Source organism: Onychomys torridus, chromosome 12 (genome assembly GCF_903995425.1).
Source record: "Onychomys torridus chromosome 12, mOncTor1.1, whole genome shotgun sequence".
In the NCBI taxonomy this organism is placed as follows: domain Eukaryota; kingdom Metazoa; phylum Chordata; class Mammalia; order Rodentia; family Cricetidae; genus Onychomys; species Onychomys torridus.
Genome location: NC_050454.1, coordinates 70,360,833 through 70,381,142, shown reverse-complemented (window position 1 = coordinate 70,381,142; position 20,310 = coordinate 70,360,833).

The window sequence follows — 20,310 nt, the reverse complement described above, 5'->3', positions numbered from 1 at the left end:
CAAGGCAATGAGGATGAGTGACTTTCACAGGCTCCAAGAGCGAGCCACAGAAGAAGTCAAAGCAGAAGTGATATTTTTAATGACTCATTTTTTGAGTTGACATAACCTAGCTTCTAGAATTATCTACTGGCCAAGAAAGAAGCGATACTTCACCTAGTTTCAAGGTGAAGCATCAGAGACTCTACGGTTCTTTGGGAAGAGTGTCCACCTCACATCCCTAGAAGGACTTGAGATAGGGTGGCATTTATCATGGCAGCCATGTTTGGGAATGTCTCATACACACAGTACAATATGAAGTCCTCTGAGCCCTGATGTGTTTTGAGTCCTCATTGGTGTCTCGGTGCACGGGAACTTCCGCCATGAGAGTCAGTCGAAACAAACATTTCCCTTTTAGTTCGTGCTGTTTTTTGTTTTCCCCCAACTTCTCTGAAGATGTTTCATCTGTTTCATTAGGTGTCACCTATCTGTGGCCTGAGTTTATTCACAGTGTAGTGTTGATGTGTTCTAAGAGCTCCACTGAACATGTGTTTTCAGTGAGAAGGGCTTTCCCTGCAGCCAGGCTTAAGCAAGTTCTCTCTGGCCAATTTTTGACCTGTTCCCACTGAAGGTCCAGCATTTCCCTTGGCCTGGTTAAACTCTGTTGCATTTTCATTTTGAGAACTTGCTTGCCTTACATGTAGTGAGTGCCTTTTCTCAACCTATTCGACATGTTGGCTTTGATTTCAATTCAATTTCCTGAGGATCCTTTTCTCTTTGTGAAGATAGATAGTCCTCCCTACAAGCCTGACTTTCTGGTTGTGGGGAACTGGTATGAGGATATTTGATAATTCTGAGTTTTCTAAATGTCTTAGCATAAACATTCTCACTCAAGTGAGCAAAGAAGCTAGCCTCCATGTCCTGTGAGGCCGATTGTCCTGCAACCCTTCTCTTCTACACTAGGACAGCAGTTCTGTTCTGGCTACCGCCCCCTCCTCTCTCTTCAGTCTGGAAATCTTGGTCTTACTTTTGTTCTTATGCCAATAACTGTGGCCTTACCTTTTATTTATATTCTATCCATTGCTTTATTGAACTGGATTTTCCATAATGGCCTGGTCTATCATGTTGTCAGTACTAAAAGTACCTAGAGGGATTCTAAAGCCAACCTTGGGCCTAAAAGTTGCCCATGTTCATGGGAACTAACCCAGGTGACCGAAAGGTTAGTCTCTGGTTCATGTCACAAAGTCACACATGCACAAGAATGTCACAAGTTTCAACCCTTGGGCTGTCAAGATGGCTCAGTGGGTAAAGCCACTTGTCACTAAGCCTGGTCTTCTAAGTCTCTTACCTGGAGCCCACACAGAAGGAGAGGACTGAGTCCTGCAAGCTGTCCTCTGACCTGACCATCCTTTGTGAGTACCATGTGTGTGCTATGATACACACACACACACACACACACACACACACACACACACACACACACCATAAATGAAGGAATAAATAAATAGGTAAATATAAAATAATGAAAAGGTGTCAACTTTTGGTCACATTCTAGAGATGCTTGACTCACTAAACATTATGTCCTGGGGATCTTTTTTCTCCACATGATATTTGTGGAATATTAACATTAAAAATATTTGTTTATATAAGCCTGGAAAGAAAAAGATGAAACCAATTTAAACAAGTTTATGTAGTGGTGTACTTCGCAGAAAAGAATGGGAAGGCAGCTGCCTGCAGAGTCATTCCTGAATACCCAGGAAATGCGCAGTGGATGGGACATGGGCTGAGAACCAGAAGGTCACAGAGAAAGGAGTGGCAGGAATTGCTTTTCAACAGGCCCCAAAGATTCAGTTCTAAGAATGTGCATGTCTTAGAGGAGATGCTTTCATTCAGATACTATTTAGGAAGATCTGCATGATAATGACTGACTAATACAAGTTTCCTTTTAGATTGTGGATTAATCTCAGGCCAGATCACCTAGAAAAGTGCTTCTCATTTCAGCTGTCTGAATAATTTCCTTTAAGATAGTGCATGGCATGTTCATGTGCGTGTCTGTGTGTGTGTGTGTGTGTGTGTGTGTGTGTGTGTGTGTGTGTGTATGTGTGCGCGTGCAGATTCTTTTTTTTTTTTTCCCAGAGCTGAGGACGGAACCCAGTCTACCACTGAGCTAAATCCCCAACCCCAGCATGGATTCTTGAGGTGGATGTCAAGGGTCTTTCTCGCCACTCTCTTTTAAAGACAGGGTCTCTCACTGAACCTGAAGTTCACAGTTCAGCAGGACTAACTTGTTAGGCGAGATCTGGCCTCCTCCTCCTCTACTTCTCTAAATTTCGGATTATAGGCGTGAGTCACCATATCTGCCTCGTAAACCTGGGTTCTAGAGATGGGAACTTGTGTCCTTCATGGCACACACTCAGCCACTGAGCCACCCACTCTACTGCTTCTTTTTATAATAGCTTATACTGTGCCTACTTTAAATTTGTGATAAGATGTAAGCTGAATCTCTAGGTTCTCACTCTAATTCAGGTGTCTGCCTTAAGTAGAGAGCAGGATGGTAGCTATAGTTGCTGTATCATCACAGTCAGTAAGATGCACACTCCTCTGAGGTTCGTTGGTCAAGGATCCAGACTTTAGACTACCAGATGATGAGAGCCAAGTCAGGTTATCCCCCTGGATCTGTGGTCTTCATCTCTTAAGCAGAGATTTGCAATATGTGGCATATCTAACTCCTAGAAGTGTCACAGCTTTTTACTGAGATGCATTTCTATATGTATGTATGTATGTATGCATGTATATATGTATGTATGTATATATGTATATATGTATGCATGTATATATGCATGTATGTATATATGTATGTATGCATATATGTATATATGTATGCATGTATATATGCATGTATGTATGTATGCATGTATGTATGTATGCATTTATGTATGCATGTATGTATGCATGTATGTATATATGTATGGATGTATGCATGCATGTATGTATGCATGTATGTATGCATGTATGTATGTATGTATGTATTCATGTATGTATGCATGCATGCATGTATCTATCTGTCTATCTTTCTTTCTTTCTTTCTATCATCTATCTATCTATGTGTCATAGCTCTATCCATCATCTATCTGTCTATCTATCTATCTATCTATCTATCTATCCATCTATCATCTATCTGTTATATCTGTATCTATCCATCATCTATCTATCTATCTACCTATCCATATATCTATCTACCCATCCATCATCTATCTGTCTCTTTATCAGTCACCTGTCAGCTATCCATCTATCTCCATCTCCATCTTGATATATAGATATGCATACATGCAGACTGTAAAGTGCCATACAAAATGTAAACTGTATCAGTTACTACCTATCTAACATCTATCAAACCATCTTGCTATATAGATATGTGTACCTGCAGACTGGAAAGTGTTGTACAAAATGTAAAGTGTATCAGGTTACCATTGCTACCACTAGATCATGACTCTGATTTTAAAAAAAAAAATGTCTGCTGAGACTGTGCAGAGAAAGCCAGGGTCTGTTCGGTCTGGTGTATGGGCTGCAGGTGTGAAGTGGCTGTGCTTGCTCAGTGGCCCATGTGTCATTCACCTGCTTAGAGACAGGGCCAGGAGCTTGCTTCTGGATTGGTGGTCACACTTTTAGAGTAAACATTAATTTCCTTTATTCCAAAATGTTCTGATGAGAATGGCCAGTCAGCAGAAAGGCCAGTTGCAAACATAGTTACTATTTTGGGAATTTCTCACCAGCCAGGCGATCTCTTTCCAATTTATCCACAGAATTATTTTTTATTTGAAGCACATTGCACTTCATCTGTAAATGGGAACCCAAACAAGTCAGCTTATCCTAAATCCACCCAGCAACTTGGGCAATAAATACTTCTGTCTTTGTTTTTGGAAGCCATCCGAGTCATCAGACATGTTTGATTTAGACCCAGCTCCCTCAGAACAAACGATGGCCACACTTCCCCTTCCTCTTGCTGCTATCATGTTTTTCCAAGAATACGGGCTCCCCACCCCACCCCCAGTGTTAACTTGTCCATCTCTCTGGGAAGTCTTGGGTCTCATGTGAACAGAACAGATGGGTTTATGAGAAACGACACATTCTGCCCAGGGTAATATTTGCCAACTCATACATTCCCTTGAGGATCCAGACATCCAGAAAATCCACACTGGGGGCTGGCCCGGAGCTGGGCAGCCACAGGTTGCTCATAAGAAGTTTGCATTCTTTCCCCTGAGGAGGAGGATGCCAAACTGATAATCACTTGCACTGTGCTTTCTTAATTAGGAACCCCTCGTGTGTCCTTGGGATGGATGCAATTCTTTGCTAGAGCCCTTATCATGGGAGCTTGTGTGCAAGGGAATGAATGGCTTACAATTTGGATAATGACTCCCTGGCCGAGGTCAGAGGAGCTGGGGCTCTTTCAAAGGAGCAGCCTGGCGACATTGCTTGAGTTTTGAGGCACTGCTGGAATCGGGTAGAATTTGTGCTTTCATATTGCAGCTCAGATGGAGAACTGATTCTCCAAGTTCATGAGAGATGATTGGTTAGCATATCTAGACATTCCAAGGGAAGTGTTAGGAATCATGTTGTTCACACAGATCCTGGGGCTTGTGAATGGTGCATAGGACCTCTGGCTCTCTCAGCCCACTGCCCTCCAGCCCTGTCTCCCGTTAGAACACCGTAGAGGCTCCTCCAGTTTAGACACTCACTTCTTTTACCGAGGTCTGCAACTGGACCTTGTATCTTGCCTTTCTCAGAAATTTTCACATTTTTCACTTTTATCTCTTCTATGTGTCTCTTACTGTCAGCACAAACATGAAAGCAGGATGAGGTAGCTCTCCAGCCCCTTTCCCTGGGGTAAAGTTTGAAGCAAAATCACCCCAACCCACCTGCTGTCCCTGAAGCCTGGCTCACTTTTCTCTGTGCTCACTAAAGTAATTCCTTGATTTTTAAAAGGTAACTATTTATCTACAGTCTCGCCTGTATGAATCCTCCCTGGTCTTTATGAGAAGACCCACAGCACACACTGCTGACATACCGTCTCAGCTTTAACTGTTGGCTAATTCGTTGGGAGTCCTGTCATTTTTTTCTTTTTTCTTTCTCTTTGTTGTTGTTGTGGAGACAGCACTGGCCTTGTGTATCAGGTATTGCTTACCCTGTAGCATTCATCACCCTCTTACAGTAGGAAATAAATGAAACCTCTGGAAGTCGTGGATTTGGGTTTTATTTCAGGAGGATGAGGAGTGGGAAGGCAAAGGCAAACATATGCTGAAGCACCCGGCTCCACTTGAGAAAACAGCCCTGAAGGGACACTTTGGAAATGTGTGTTTAGGGCAGTATCCTGTTGTCACATCCCTGATGTTAACGTGGTGACTAAGATGGAGAATTGAGGTCCTCATCACGTGTCACTGATATCCTCAGCAGCCCGAGTTCCTCAAACAGCATGGGACACGCCCCTTTGTGAGAACTACAAACAGAAAAAAGTCCTGTCTGGGTACAGAAAGCCGGCCTGCTGCATTCTCCTTGTCCTGCTAGCCAAGGGGAAATTCTACCTCACATGGAGGTCTCTGGGTACAGATGTCACTGAGCATCAGTAAGTAGAGCAAAGGTCTCCTTGTGCTCTGACATTTCCAGTACAAGTTAAAAAAGAAAACCCTTTTGCCAAATGTCACACTTCTAGAAGAAAATTACCTTAGGGTAACATTTTTTTCCAAACTTCATAGTTAAATTCCTTTCATTTAGAATCTTAATTTTAAATCAAGTTTTTACTAAAATTTCCACATGAAGTTTCCATCACTGTGCCCCACTTGTGCATGCGCATACACATGGATGAGAGTGCTGTGCTATGCCCATGAAGGTCAGAGGACAGCCTCATGTACTGATCCTCACATCCCACCTTGTTTGAGATCGGATCTTCCAGAGACGTTCCTGTTTCTGCTTCTCATCTCTTCAGTGGGATGCTGAGATTACTTACAAAGCATGCTTCCACATCTGACCCTTCCATGGCTTCTTTCTGAGGATTCAAACTCAGTCCCTCATGTTTGTCTGTCAAGTTGCACCCACTGAATCATCTTCCCAGACACTCCTGTATCATTCTCACTGGGCATTATAAGTAACTGCAGAAAACAATCCTAAATTACAGTTGATGAGCACTTGAATTCAGACACTCGAGTTGTAACCTCTAGCTAAACCACTACATTTCTTTTAGTATTTTTAATGAAACTCTGGTGTAGGAAAAAAGACAGCCGGGCGATGGTAGCACACACCTTCAATCCCAGCACTCAAGAGGCAGAGCTGGGTAGATCTCTGTGAGTTGGGCCAGCCTGGGATACCAAATGAGTTCCAGGAAAGGAACAAAGCTACACAGAAAAACCCTGTCTCGAAAAAAAACCCCAATAATAATAATAATAATAATAATAATAATAATAATAATAATAAAGAAAGAAAGAAAAAAGAAAAATGAGAAAAATATTTTATAACTTAGAATCCTTAAGCAAAGTTCCCTAAATATTAGCATACTGGAAAGTATGTGATATATTGATTTTTTCTTCATGATCTCAAAATATAGGTATTTTTCTTCATAGTTATAAGCTGTCACATTTTAAAAAATAAATCTTAAGGGAGATTTAGATAACACCAGTTCATCATGAATTCCAAGATCCTTTCATTTCCAGAGAGCCTCTCACAAGCATTTTGTGTGAGAAGAGAGTGTCAGGGATTCCAGGAACAAGCATTTTTGTGACCCAGAGAAATGGACACAGTTCTCCTATGGGTCCAGGTGCCAGGAAGACGCTATCTCAGAGACATGGCCGTTTAAGCACCTGTGAACCCTCAGAAGTTGCGAAATGCCAGGACCTCTCACAACTGACTTCCCACCCGGGTTTCTAGGAAATGTTTGTGTTCTCTGAGGAGAACAGATACCTTATGATCTCAACTCCTCTCTTCCCCTTTCTCTCCCCTAACTGCCTTCTTCCTCTGAAGAAGCCCTGGGCTTGGCAGCCATGTGGCTCTCCTGACGTCTTCAGATAGCTTCTTCGGCAGGTGTCTCACTGCTTGACTCTATGAGCCTTTGATGTTCCATCTGCAAGTGACATGCTTTATTTGAGCTCCAGAGATGGGCACTGAGCACCTCTGTGTTCCTTTCCTCGTTGTGACAGGCCAAGGGCTGCAGGATGGGGCACAATTAAGCGTATCCCTTGGAGTGCTGGCCCTAAGGCAGCAGGTCCCAGTGGAGCTGCAGGAGCTTCCCTGTGGGCAGGTGCATCTGTTCATCAGGAAGGAGTGAACGGGTTCTGAGAACTACGGGCTGTGAGCAAATATCTGAGTAGTTCATCTTCCAGAGAAGTACAGTTTCTCATTTGTGTCTGTGTGGGTAGTTTGGAAAATCATATGAAATAAAGATGTTCATGATAGGAGGTTTGGTGATCTGGCCAGTGGTTTCCTTCTTGGTAGCATGTTTCCATTTTGGAAAGTGTGTGTATGTGATGGGGAGAAATAATCTTTAATTATGGGAAATAAATTGCTTTCAATTTCTTTCTTTTTTTTCCTCTCTCCCTCCCTCCGTCCCTCTTTCCCTTCCTCCCTCTTTTCCTCCTTCCCTCTCTCTCCCTTCCTTCCTTCCTTCCTTCCTTTCAAGACAGGGTCTCATGTACCCTAGGTTGCCTCAAACTCTTTATATAGCTGCAGATGACTTTGTAATGACTTCCTGCCTGCTCCTCCCAAGTTCTGCAATTAAAGACTTGCCCACTAGGCCTGGATCATGTGCTCCTGAGAATCAGGTTCAAGGCTCCATGCATGCTGGGCCAGCACTCTAGCATGTGACAAATCCCTAGGCCCTGTTCTGTTCCTCTCTAGTCCCAAATGGAAGATCTACTGAGATCCGTAATCTACAAGCCACCTCTGGAGTTTTGCCAGGATCTTCACAGACCTTCAGGCAGTTACTGGAGGGGACACAGTCATTCTTCCATGTGTCTGAGACCCTCTGGCTTTGGGTCAGATAAGGCTCAAGATGCAGGGTCCCAGGCATCTCACCTTAGAGGGCTCTTTATGCAATCTGTGAATAATTAACTATGTTTCCTGGATTAGTGGTGTGTATGTGTGTGTGTGTGTGTGTGTGTGTGTGTGTGTGTGTGTGTGGTGTTGGTGCATGTTTGAACATGGTTAGGGGTGCAGAGGTCAGGGTTGGTTGTCTTTCTCACCATTTGGCTAGTGGGCTGACTAGGGAGCTTCTGCAATCAACCTGCCTCTTCCTGAGACAGGCCCCTGTGCAAAAGCCAAGAGGTGCTGGGGATTCAAACTCAGGTTTTCATAACCATGAAGCCAGCCCTTGACCAAGTGTGTAGCTGGAGACCTTCTCTCCAGCCCCCGCCAAGCCCTGTTAGTCTGACAACCCACTTATAAAATAAACACACAGAAGCTTATATTATTTAAACTGCTTGGCCATTAGCTCAGGCCTACCATTGTCTAGCTCTTACTCTTATATTCAGCCCATTTCTACTAATTTATACTTTGCCACGTGGTTCATGGCTTACTGGTACCTTACATCTCCCTTGTCCTGGCGGCCGCTGGCAGTGCCCCTCCTGCCTTCCTGTTCTCCCAGTTCTCTCTCCTTGTTCCGTCTATACTTCCTGCCTGGCTACTGACCAATCAGTGTTTTATTTACCAATTAATCATCCACAGCACAAGTGTGCCCTCTGTGTCTCCATTTGCTGATTTGTATGGACGAAATTCTTTGATGGCGCTATCTTTTGAATGTGTGCCTGGCCATGTTGTACTGAGAGAGGACAATATCTGGGCCATGTGTCTCAATGGCTAAACTCCCATTTCTGAGTAGTGGTCAAGATTATCAATGGCGTTCATGACGACAGAACAGATAAACATTGAAAAGCAGAATAATGGGAGTCACCCGTTGCCTGTCTCCAGGAAGGCAGGGCCTGTGTGACAGACAGACAGCATTGCCCCATTTAGATAAGCTGCCTTAACCCCTTTCACAGAACATTTGACTCATGGGCATTTATTTGGAGCCTTTCGAAATAGTCTTTTGTACAGATCTAGAATTTCCAAACTTTGAAAGTACAGTGCTTGTGAAATCTTAAATATTTGTGATTCCTTGAAGGCCAGGATGGTTGCTTTTGATAGTGCCAAGAAAGACAGGACTGGCTTTGTGGGAAATCTCAACCAGGACTAATAAGTATCTTACAAGGGGGTGGAGTGATTAAAGACAGACAGGGAAATGCTTATTCTATACACCATAAGCAAGAAATACAACATGTGTGAATATATGACTTTTTATGGGAAGAATATGTATTTTGGAAGTTAGAAGAAAATGGATGACTTACATTTGAGAGGCATTTCAGGCGTTCAAAGTGAGAGGTTTCTGTCCACGCTGTGGAGAGAATGATGAAAAGTGGCAACCATGTTGCTGTGGCTTCCTTTGCTTCCCTGTTGGAAAAGCCACCACTCAGTATCCATTACTGTGACATCTGAGGACCAGTGGTCCCAACTCCAGTGGCATCTATGATGGCAGAAGAGAGAGTCATCTATAGTCATTAGCATTCCTGATAGCTAGGCTCACCAATGATCCTGTTCCTTGGAAAAGGAACCTGTCACTTTTTAAGGGAACCCTATTCCCAGAGCTCTCCATTAGTTACAGTTTAGGGGTTCTGCTCACAGAGGCTCACAGGCCTGATACCAGGGACTCTTAGTATACATACACCTATGCATGTATACTTGGGCACCCCGGACATTTTAGTAGATGATGTATTTATGTATTGCCTTTTTGATTAGACCCAGGGTGAACATACTTCTTGTATTTTGTCTCATTTGGTCTTGAAAGAACAATATGATTTACTTTTTGGAAAAGCAAGAATTATAGTCAGGTATGATGGTGTATGCTAAAATCTCAACCCTTAAAAGGCTGAGGCAGGAGGGTCCCTAGGTTGAAGTCAACCTCAAATTACATGGCAAGATCTTATCTAAAAAAATGATGGAAGTATTGGCAGAGAGCTATGAAGCTTGAAATAGTTGACTCTGCCTGTACATCACATGCTCAAACAGAAAGTTTCTTCCCATGACCAAGTTCTGTCCTTGTCCAGGCCATCCTCCTTTTGGTATATCAGTCTCTCACTGCTCTCGCCGTGCTGTAGCACATGCAGGCCAATATGATTGATATCGATTCACAGTGAGACCAAGAGACAGAGCAAACCCATATGCAGAGGCCAGCCACTCCTGTGCATTGTACTATCAAGAAGGAAATTGTTTAATGTCCATGACACTCAGAGTTTGTCAGGCTTATCATTGGAAACTAGTATTTACTGTGAAACCTTGAGATGGTGCATTCAGTTCTGCAATGTACAGAATATCTGTGCCTGGTCGGTCCTAATGTCCGGGATGCTCACTGTGTGTTCAACTAAGGACAAAGCAGGGTAACAAAAACAGGCACAAGGAACCTAGAAGGATGCGTGAAGAATGGAAGAGTCCACTGGGTCGCACCAAACCCACACTCTCTCTTGGCTCCAGGTAGACTCAGTAGGTCACAGGACAGAACAAAGGACATACAAATGGGGGAGGGTGGAGACAGAGGGCTGGTGGGTGGGAGGGAGATAGGAGGCCAGTCAGAATGCATCACGTGTGTACATGAAATTGTCAGAGAACATTTAATTAAAGAAAAGAAGACCACAAGGGCCTTGAAGGATGAAGGTTAATTGCACCAGGAGCTTGGGATAAGATGTGTGAAGCCCATGCCTGTGTTTTCGGTGTTAACTGTTTTGGGGCATGAACAGCAGAGGAGAGAGACCCGAGTTTTTGACCACCAGCATCTGTGTGTGCGCCATTCGCTGTCTCTAATTCACCCTGGGAGGGGGAGGCCGAGCCCAGAGTTCCCTGAACTAGTCTTGCTCTTTGCAGACTTCACTACTACTTTTCTGGGATCTCTTTGGGGAACAACCATCCATACAGTTCTTTTTCTTTTATTTTTAGGAACAAAGCAAAATGAATCTGAGCCAATAATTGAAGAAAGCAAAGGATGGTGAACCTAAATAAAATATTCTGTTTTTTTATCCTCTGAGTGACTTTGGCCAGCCATCTCCTCTCTTGGGACCTCTCATCCTCCCCTGTGTAAGACACATTGCTAGAGTTCCGAGAACCTGTGTCTGGTACTAGTGGGGCCCCAGCGCACAAGGAACCTAAGCCCATCCCACAGTGGGACTTGCGATGTGGTATGGAAGTAGGGTATGTTAGATTCTTTTCTCACTGCTGTCGTAAAAGCCACTTAACAAAGGTGTCTCAGTCAGGGTTTCTGTTGCTGCAACTACACACCATGACCAAAAGCAAGCTGGGGAGAATAGGGCTTATTCAGCTTACACTTTCATATTGTTGTTCATTATTAAAGAAAGTCAAGGCAGGAACTCAAACAGGGCAGGACCCTGAAGGCAGGAGCTGATGCAGAGGCCATGGAGGGGGGCTGCTGACTGACTTGTTTCTCATGGCTTGCTCAGCCTGCTTTCTTATAGAACCCAGAACCACCAGCCCAGGGATGGCACCCCCCACAGTAGACTGGGTCCTCCCCCATTGATCACCAAATAGTAAATGCCTTACAGCTGGGTCTCACAGAGGCATTTCCTCAGCTGAGGCTCCTTCCTCTCAGATGACTCTAGCTTGCATCTCATTGACAGACAGAACCAGCCAGTACAGAAGCGTTTATTAGACTCCCGGTTTGAGCATACAGTGTGCATGGCAGGGCAGGCATGGTGGCAGAGGGGAGGCAGCTGGTCACATCAGATCCTCAGTCACCATGCAGAGAGAGATGAGTGCTGGAGTTCAGCTCCTCTCCCCATTTTTCTTCAGTTCAGGACTCCAGTCCATGGGATGCTGTCATCCATATATTAGAGTGGGTCTTCTCACTTAGTTAACTTAACCTAGAGAAGTCCCTCACAGACATATCCAGGCTTTGTCCTCTCAGTGACTCTAGGTCCTGTAAGGCTGGTTGACAATCAATATTAACCATCATACTGAGGAAGGGTGAGCACAGGACAGGAAGCCCAGAGCCCAGTGGACCTTGATGGTGGTGTATCAGGTGGTGATCTGTACTATAGAAAAAAAAAAATAATGAAGTTGGATAGAGTATGTCTAGGGTGGAAGAGCCTGGAGGTCAGTTACAGGCAAGAGAGTGGCCAGAGGAGGCTTCAGGAAGGAGGTATCATTAGAGGAGATGTAGTTCAGCAAAAGAACCAGTCCTCAAAGTTGACAAGGCTGACGCTGCAGGTGAGCCTCCAGGGAGTCGTCTTGGCAGAGCACAGGGTTTCATCTGTACATAGTGTCCATACAAGTGACAGGTCATATTCAATGGTGGTGGGTGGCTGTCACCCTGTGGCTTCTCCCTACCTGCCACTTGAGTGCTGCTACTCCATGGCTTGCTTCAAGGTGCCCTCTGTTGTAGTTAGAGTTTTCCTGCCTGGCCCACAGTCAGGACAAATCTCTCTCACCTGCCAGTCCCACAGTCACTCAGACCCAACCAAGTAAGCACACAGAAACTTACATTGTTTAGAAACTGTATGGCCGTGGCAGGCTTCTTGTTATCTACTTCTTCTATCTTAAATTAACCCATTTCTATTAATCTATACTTTACCACATGGCTTGTGGCTTACCCGTGTCTTTACATGTTGCTTGTCATGGCGGGAGCTGGCAGTGTCTCCACCCAGCCTTCTGCTTCCCACAATTCTCCTCCTCCTTGTCCCACCTACCCTATCCTTCCTGCCTGGCTACTGGCCAATCAGCACTTTATTTATTTTAACCAATCAGAGCAACACATTTGACATAAAGAACATCCCACAACACTCTGTATCCTTCCTTGACTGGGAGCAACCCTGGCTATGTAGGATGCCCAGGGACTATTAGCAAGAAAGAACTTAGAGATCTTGGGAGATGCCTCAGATGGTAAAATTCTTGTCTCATAAGTGCAAGAGCCCATGTCAAAGGCAGAGGGGAGGCAGAGACTGGTGGACTCTCTGGCTCTCTGGCTAGCCTCCCTAGTGAGATCTGGATCAATGAGAGACCCTGCCGGATAAAGCAAAGTGGATGGCATCTGAAGTTGTTTACTGGCTTCCATACACATGTGCACATGTGTGCTCATTCTGACATGACTACACATGCGCACACACACACACACACACACACACACACACACACACACGTGCGCACATGCAGAGCTCACAGGATGCATTGTAGTTCTTCACGTCTGCAAATGTCTTCAAAAACTCTGTTATTTTACTTAACGGCTTCAAAGCCCAAACATGGGGATGTGATGACTTTGTCATGGTGTGTTATAATTGCTCATGTTTATTGTTGGTGATTGCTCTTACTAGGTTTAACTCATATCTTATGGTTTATCATTATCATGTATATGTAGGAGAAAGACAGCACACGTGTGTTTTCAGTACATGCTCTGGGATGTATATCCAGGGATAAGGAAGGCCTCTGTGCTGGTTATGTGTTCTCCTTGGCAGGATATAAGCTAACCTACAGGAAATGAACAGTAAAACTGGCTTGCTCAGATGTCCGCAATCAATGACTCACTTGCCACAATCATGGCATGCTGCTCTGTTTAAAACAGAATTCCCTCTAGTGCAATAAAAATACCAAACTCCTGATATGAAGGTTGGAAGAGACTGAGGTTAACTCGTGTTAATTTAGATTATCACAGGAATCCAAGCACTGCTGTGCACAGATTTGCCAAAGGCTGTACTGGCCAAGTTATCGTTTCCTTAACCTGTGTGACCTTGAAGTTGGGTTTGCTCCAACTTCCATTTATAATCTTGTGTCTGTGCAAAGTCCTGTTTATAGAGACATTCCCTCACTGAGCTGTGTCTAAGGTGAAGACACCAAAGGATGATGGGAAACTGGTGGGTGGGTAGCGTTTTCTTTGGTGTAGACCTGAGAAGTAAGATGATATTTTAGCACGGACACTTCTGTTCTGTCAGTATCCCAGCCCTCCTCTCAGCTCCCATTCTCCAAAGATGAGTTATGTGGACAACCTGGTATGCTAGTTGCCATGCTTTGTTTTTCCATTTTCAAACGTTAATCATGACATCATACATCATTACACACACCAAAGTGTCTTAGCCTCTGTGATGTTGTGACACTGGACCTGACATTCCTTTGCTTGGGACATTATCCTGCACATTGTAAGGTGTTTGGCAGTATCCTTGATCTTCACCCACTAGATGCTAATGGTATTCTCCCTCAAGGTTTTTGATTTGTGTGTGTATGTATTTGTATACGTGCAGGGACATATGGATGTGAGTGGATGTGCGTGTGTGTGCCTGTGGAGGCCTGATGCTGGCATTGGGACTTCTCTCCATCCATCTCCACCTTATCCACTGAGGCCTGCACTACAAACTCTCATTTTGTAGCTAGAGTTTTCCTGCCTGGCCCATAGTCAGGAAAAAATAGATCCATATCTGTCACTGTGCACAAAACTTAAGTCCAAGTGGATCAAAGACCTCAACATAAATCCAGTTACTCTGAACCTGATAGAAGAGAAAGTAGGAAGTAGTCTTGAATGCATTGGCACCGGAGAGCACTTTCTAAATATAACACCAGTAGCACAGACACTGAAACAATCAATCAATGGGACCTATTGAAACTGAGAAGCTTTTGTAGAGCAAAGGACACGGTCAACAAGACAGTGACAGCCTACAGAATGGGAAAAGGTCTTCACCAACCCCACATCTGACAGAGGGCTGATATCAAGAATATGTAAAGAACTCAAGAAATTAGACATCAAAATGCCCAACTGTCCAATTAAGAAATGGGCTATAGAACTAAACAGAGAATTCTCAACAGAGGAAGCTCAAATGGCTGAAAAACATTTAAAGAATTGCTCAACATCCATAATTATCCGGGAAATGCAAATCAAAATGACTCTGAGATACCACCTTACACCTGTCAGAATGGCTAAGATCAAAAACACAGAAGACAGTTTATGCTGAAGAGGATGTGGAACAAGGGGAACTCTCCCCCACTGCTGGTGGGAATGCAAGCTTGTACAGCCACTTTGGAAATCAATATAGCACTTCCTTAGAAAATTGGGAATCCATCTCCCCCAAGACCCAGCTGTGGCACTCTTGGGCATATAGCCAAGGAATGCTCAATCATACCACAAGGGCATTTGCTCAGCTATGTTCATATCAGCATTGTTTGTAATAGCCAGAACCTGTAAACAACCTAGATGCCCTTCAACTGAAGAATAGATAAAGAAAATATGGTACATATACACAATGGAGTACTACTCAGCAGAGAAAAACAATGACATCATGAGGTTTGCAGGCAAATGGATGGATCTAGAAAAAATCATCCTCAGTGAGGTAACCCAGAACCAAAAGGACAAACATGGTATGTACTCACTCATAGGAGGATACTAGATGTAAAACAAAGACAAGTAGACTGCTACACAACTCCAGGGAGGCTACCTAGAAAATGAGGCACTAGGAAAGACACAGAGATTGCCCAATGACAGAGAAAAGGATGAGATCTACATGAACAACCTGGACAACAGTGGGAGTAATGAAGGGCAAGGTTTGAGGGAAAGAAAGCTTAGGGGAGCAGGAGATCCCAGCTGGATCAAGAACAGAAAGGGAGAACAAGGAATAACAGACCATGATAAGTGATGACCACATGAGGATAGGAATAGGCAGAGTGCTGGAGAGGTCTCCAGAAATCCACAATGATACATCCTCTGTAGACTACTGGCAATGGTCGAGAGAAAGCCTGATCTGACCTAGTCTGGTGACCAGATGGCCAAATTCCCTAACTGTCGTGCTGGAACTCTCATCCAATAACTGATGGAAGTGGATGCAGAGATCCTCAGCCAGGCCCCAGGTGGAGCTCCAGGAGTCCAATTGTCGAGAAAGAGGAGGGACTGTAAGAGTGTGAATTGTTGAGACCAAGATTGGAAAAGCACAGGGACAAATAGCCAAATGAATGGAAACAACATGAATTATGAACCAAAGGCTGTGGAGCCCCCAGCTGGATCAGGCCCTCTGGATAAGTGAGACAATTGAATAGCTTGAACTGTTTGGGAGGCATCCAGGCAGTGGGACCCAGACCTGTCCTTAGTGCATGAGCTGGCTGTTTGGGACACTTTGCTCAGTCTGGAAGGAGGGGACTGGACCTGCCTGTACTGAATCCACCAGGTTTAAATGAATCCCCAGGGGAGTCTTGGCCCTGGAGGAGATGGGAATGGAGGGGAGGGGCTGGGGGGGGGGGGGGCGGGGGGGCAGGACAGGGGAGGACAGAGGAACCCATGGCTGATGTGTAAAATTAAAACACAAATAAAAAAAAATCTCTCACCTGCCAGTCCCAAAGCCGCTCAGATCCAACCAAACAAACACACAGAGACTTATATTGCTTACAAACTGTATGGCCCTGGCCCTGGCCCTGGCAGGCTTCTTGCTAACTGTTCTTATATCTTAAATTAACCCATTTCTATTAATCTATAAGTTGCCACGTAGCTTGTAGCTTACCAGTATCTTAACATGTTGCTTCTCATCATGGCGGCTGGCAGTCTCTCTGACTCAGCCTTCCTGGTCCCAGAATTCTCTTCTCTACTTATCCCGCCTATATTTCCTGCCTGGCTACTGGCCAATCATCATTTTATTTATACAGCATGATATCCACAGCACTCACTTAATCCCAGAGCTGGCTAATTCTGCTGGTCTCTTTAGACAGCTTGTCCCAGGAATCTCCCATCTTTGCCTTCTGAGAGCTGAATACAGGAAGACTGCCATGCCTGTGTGAAACTTACATGAGGGCTGAAGATTCACGCTCTTGTCCTTGTTCTTATGGCCAGTGCTTTGCCTGTTGGGTCTTCTCTCCAGACACTCTGCAGTTTTGACAGGCCAATTCTTCATTGCCATTCATGTTACAAATGTCTATGTGGAAACAACCAATATGCAGGCTTAATTTTACATTCAATTTTAAGTTTTGGAAGACAAGATTCATTTTGTATGCTTGTTTCTTATAACTCACAATCATGATACCAACAAAAAAATCATGACAAAATTTTCATTGTAGTGCTATTTAATGACTTTTAATGACTGATTAATACTTTGTGAGGGTAGCACTGTGTCACAAGCCTATTCTACCCTTCTTTCTTCATGGACATTTGCATAGGTTTTAGTCCTTAACCTCCAAAATGCTAGGCTGCAACTAGCATCTTGGTAACTGAGCACTTACAGCTTCCCCAAAACAGAACTGTGTCACATCTATTGTTCATTTAAAAAGAATAATTACCAGACCAGCTGATGATAGCATTTAAAGGAAACTGTAAATAGTGCTTAAATTATGGAAGACTTGTCAGATTCTGAAACCTCAGTGGACAATGGATGGGATCATTTGAATGACATTTTTTTTAACCAGGAAAAGAAACACAAATATATTTGAAAGTTCATTCCTAAAAATAGCAACTCCACGTGCTGGAGGAAGTTTGGACTTGAGTTCAGTTGCTGGAGCCTTCAAATCATGTTAGGTTTCTTAGTGAAGCCATCAGTGAATGAACAGGGGAAGTAACTATATCACTGGTGTCGTTTTCTTCCATAATCAACATAACCCATGTCAAGAAGCAAAAACCAAAGAATGGGCTGGATTAGTTATATTAAGTGATGTAATCATTTTAAACCATCTTGTAAGCTCCCTTAGCATTGATGCACATTTGAAACTCTGGAGTTGACTCTATTACTCAATACAACACAGTCTGAATGTCACATCAATATCAAGTGACTGTGAGTATTGTTCTCTGATTAAGACTTTGGATCATGTAAATGGGACTTTAATCCTCAACCAGAGCTCAGCCCAGCCTCTAAGTAGCATGTTTTCACTTGTTCTGCCCTTTTTACCTTTACAGACTTCTCCAGTTGAAAAATACAAAGTGCAACTTGACACTGAAATCCCAAGATCACACATCTGGACCTTAAGAAAACGAAAACTTTCTTTGGCATGTTTGAGTGACTTGGTGAGTGTGACGTTTCTGTTGGACATTGAACTGTAAATGGACTCTTTTCTGGATTCATAGCATGTCACAGAGGAGAAAACTGAGTTCAAATGAAGCAAAGTGTTTAATTTCCTTTTACCAGGTTTACTTAAAAATGGATAAGGAATGTGTGTTTGCAATTGTGCACAGAGCATACTTGTTTCTCTCTATGTAGCTGGAAGGACTGTGTTAGCCCCCAGCCTCCATGGAGCTCTGGGCTTGAAGCCTTCCTGTGGTACAAGAATAAGATATTTTCTGAGTTTCACTCATGAGTACTATTTGGATTTTTCTAATTCCTGTGTTCTCTGATGTCATTGTTCTTCATAAGATCCTCTTTTTGTCCCTTCAATGTTTTGGTGTTATCAGAACCAAGCAAGGACTGGTTTTACATCCAGTTTTGTGAGCATTGAGTTCAGTAATTCAAACACTGTGAAAATGCCCAGGGATTGGTTCAGTGTGGAGCTTAGTAATGGTTGTTTGCCTGCTTCTTATGGGTTGGTTAATTTGAGAAACTTGGGCTTGTTGTTGATTGGCTGGTTTTCTAAAGGCAGGGCTATTGCTGATTGGCTGGTTTTCAGAAGCTTAGGTTACTGCTGATTGGCTGGTTTTCTAAAGGCAGGGCTATTGCTGATTGGCTGGTTTTCTAAAGGCAGGGCTATTGCTGATTGGCTGGTTTTCTAAAGGCAGGGCTATTGCTGATTGGCTGGTTTTCAGAAGCTTAGGTTACTGCTGATTGGCTGGTTTTCTAAAGGCAGGGCTATTGCTGATTGGCTGGTTGTTTTCTAAAGGCAGGGCTACTGCTGATTGGCTGGTTTTAAGAGTGTTACTAAAGCAACAGTAATAGTAATCTACCAGCAATTTCTGCTGTTGGATTCAGTGGCTTCAGACGGGTCACAGTGGTGACATGTTTCTACCTCAAGACTCTGAGCATGAGTTAGCCTTTCTACATCCTTGCTCGTGGACCAAGGAACTTCAGATTCTCAACTGCATGAGGAGGAAAGGGAAAGAGATTGTTCAAAGTGAACTTGTTTGCGCTTTGCTGGTTTCCATAGAATGCTACCAGTCTGCACACCCACTGGCAAGAACAATCGGCCTCATCAGGTGTTTGGTCTTTGTTAATCTGCTTGGTGAAAGAATCTTAAATTATCTATGTCTCCCAAAAGTAAAGTATAGAGACTGGTTTTGCCTGTGTGAGTGTCTGTGGATGTCAGGGGTAGACATCAGACGTCTTCCTCAATCACTTCTCCACTTTTTCTCCTTGGACATGGTCTCCAACTGAACTTGGAGCTCACACTGGGCTGGGTTGGCTGGTCAGTACACTCCACTTGTGCCTGTCTCTGTCCCCAAGTGTTTGTGTTACAGATGGACTGTGCCTGACTCACTTAGTCCAGAACATGGTTAGAAAAAAAAGAAAGAAAGAGAGTTTAAATATCTGTACATTTCCGCTGTCATCTGACCATTTCATTTTGCAATAATGACTTTTAAGGACCTGTTATGTTAGCCCTTCACGTTAAAAATCGTACACATATTATTCTCTGTGGTGTTTGTCTTTGGGTTTTCTTCATGTTTTCATAAAGAGAGAAGAGAGCAGACATGAAGATGTGCTTCGACACAGTCACGCTGCTCAATTATTTTTTCTTGGTTTCTGGGTTTTATATTATCTATGGAAAACTCTAACTTAGAAATTCTGGTTTTTCTTTTAAAAATGACATTTATTTAATCATTTTGTTGAGGGTGGGGCTTATGCTATGGCATCTATGTGGAGGTCAGTTTCTCCACTTCTAATGTATGGATCCCAGAGATCTAACTCAGCTTGTTGACAAACACTGTCAGCTGCTGAGCCATCTCACCAGCCTGGAGATGACATTCTCCCATGCTTTCTCACGACATGCTAATGCAGTGATTCTCAACCTGTGGGTCAATCCCTGGGGCCTGTACAGCCCTTTCACAGAGGTTTTCTAAAGCCATCAGGAAACACAGATAGTTACGTTATGATTCATAACAGTGGCAAAATTACCGTTATGAAGTAGTAACAAAAACAGCTGTATGGTGGGGGTCAGCACACCATGGGGCTCTGTATTAGAGGGTCACAGCACAGGAAGGTTGAGAACCACTGCCCGGTGGCTTCATTTTCATCCTTCTGTATTTGTGTTGGTGGAACTATGAGGGAGGAAGGCAAAGTTCTCAGGCAGCTTAGTTGTCCCAGTTCTGTTTTGAAACGTCGTTGTTTCTATTTACATGAATTACTACCTCTGATAAACATTTATTGCCAGTGTTATGTT